The sequence below is a fragment of the Pinus tabuliformis genome, chromosome 3_2 (assembly GCF_031772625.1).
Source record: "Pinus tabuliformis cultivar Carrire ecotype Pingquan chromosome 3_2, CPIR1, whole genome shotgun sequence".
In the NCBI taxonomy this organism is placed as follows: Eukaryota; Viridiplantae; Streptophyta; class Pinopsida; order Pinales; family Pinaceae; genus Pinus; species Pinus tabuliformis.
Genome location: NC_142302.1, coordinates 1,121,477,937 through 1,121,480,148, shown reverse-complemented (window position 1 = coordinate 1,121,480,148; position 2,212 = coordinate 1,121,477,937). Strand labels below are relative to the sequence as shown.

The 2,212-nt window shown below is 39.7% G+C and overlaps 1 pseudogene; it reads right to left on the bottom strand.

Annotated features, from left to right (window-relative positions):
- Positions 1-516: 516 nt before the first annotated feature.
- Positions 517-1,466, bottom strand: LOC149184616 (receptor-like protein 4 pseudogene; annotated as a pseudogene).
- Between the last annotated feature and the right edge of the window lie 746 nt (positions 1,467-2,212).

Genomic DNA, 2,212 nt, shown 5'->3' with positions numbered 1-2,212 from the left:
CATCCTTTTAATCGTTTTTCCACAACCTTTCCCTAGACTTTCATCCTTTTTTGCTCTTCCATATCCTTGGTTTACTTCATTTTTATGTTTATGTGTGAGATTAAGCTCAATATTTTCCAATACATTTATGTTAGTATTTTAAGTGAGTTTATGATTAAATATTAGAAAAATAATATGTTTTCACTTATATCTGAAAATATTTTTTCAATAATATAAATATTTCCCCATTTTAATTATAAAAAAAAGAAATAAACTAAGTTCCTAATTGGATGGAAGAGATGGAAGAGTTGTGTTAAGAAAGTCTATCTCAAGAATTTGTTTCGATTTGAAAGATGAGTCATACTAAATAAATCATTAATATAGGATGCGCATCATGTCGTGGATCCGTTTATTTGTGTTCGTTGTGCGATTACAAAAATGTTGACACTTTGTTGTTAGTCCCTGCCTGGGACTATTAGCGATCGATCGATCGCTGACCGAGTAGTTTGACCGTTATATTTTTGGTATATTGGCATTTTAACCTAAGTTTATGCAAAGTTTTGGTGCGGAAAATAATTGGGGTCTTATTATCGGCTTCGAGTTGTTCGATGCAAAGGACGGTTGATATGCCGCGCAAGTTGGTTTGTCGTAGGACTCGCCACACACACTCTGGTCTACTCCATAGTCCACCCGCTTAGCAGTCCTGAATATGGCAGTATCCCCCCACTCAGCCCCAAAATCATAAGCTTGTGGATGAAGCTGAAGAATCTCGATGCTCATTACCGAAGGATCACCGTGGCCGGTGCTGTGAAAGCAGACAGTGGCAGCAGTGTCCAAGACAAAAACTGAAGCTTCGACATATGCCTGGTCGTCGTTCATGCTCCAGCCCAGCTTTAAAGAATAAACATGTGTTCCTTCAATGGAGACGTCAAAGAGTGGCTCGCGGTCGGCCAAAACGTCCTCATTGAGGCCAAAGAACATTCTAACGGAATAATGGCCATTCGGTAGACGAGTGACGTTGTAGCAGTTCTCGGGACCGTCCGAGAGCTTAAAGAAACGAAGTTTCTTGAGCTGAGGAGCGATGTAGCTCGTGGTGGTGGCATTTGCGGACGAGCCGCCTGTGTAACCGTAGTCTTTTACCCAGAGCATATTCGTCTGGGGGGTATGTGTGTTCTCCCATGAACCGCAGCTGATCCGGATGGCCAACGGCTCTGCAAAACCAAAAATGTTGTTATACTCTTCTTTCGACTACTTTGAGAAGTAGAATTTAATCAAAATATGATTTGAATTGTCGAATCTTGAAGCTATCGGCTTCTGAAGTTGAAATTTGAAAACCTTCAAAATATTCTGGAATTTTAACTTAACTGAGATCATGTGGCTTTGAGCTTACCTGCATTCTGTGAAAATGTTGTGTAAATGCTCGTCCACACACAAATACACGCCACTGCGGTCAATCTAAAGCCAACCTTGACTGTTTCCTTCGCCATTTTTCAGTAACGGAACTCGATCGCGAAGCCTCTTACGCATGATTAGGATATGGTTCCTTAATGGAGAGCCTAAACTTCATCAGAAATGGAGACATAACGTCAATGAGAACTGCAAAACTCCAAGACGATATCCATGATCTCCACAGGCTAGAATCATGAGGTGTCTTCAGGGGCTCCACAGTAGTCCAAGAACCGCAAGATATTGCAATGATGGCGTTTCCCTGCCTTTTTACAGTCATACAGCGGTAATGTTTGTTGGTTCCCGTGGATCTGTGTTCCCACGCCGATCACGTGTTCGAATCTCATCGCTCGATGTAGTCAACGCCCAAACATATATGAGAGCTGAAGTGATCGATCTTTAAATGCGAACAATTCGGACGAGAAAATTATTTAGTAGTCCAAAAAGCCCAAAGAAATCTTCAACTCGATAAATTAAGGGTGAAATCATGGCGGGATGTAAGGGAATTAGATTTAATCGTTGCAAGCATGTCTCCATTTCTGTCAACACTTGCGTTAGTCGGCCTGTTCTATTCATGTTTATATAATATATTGTTAAATTTATTTATTTATTTAATAACAATATCTTTTTATTTTCTAAGAGATTTATATTGGTACAGGCATATGGATTACTCTTTTGGGATTTTAATCTTAAAAGAGAGAACTTAAATCTAGTTTTTAGTTCTGAATCCAAAGAAGATCTCTTTGCCTCTGACTAAATCTTTAGATCCAGTTCAAGTGCAGATCAA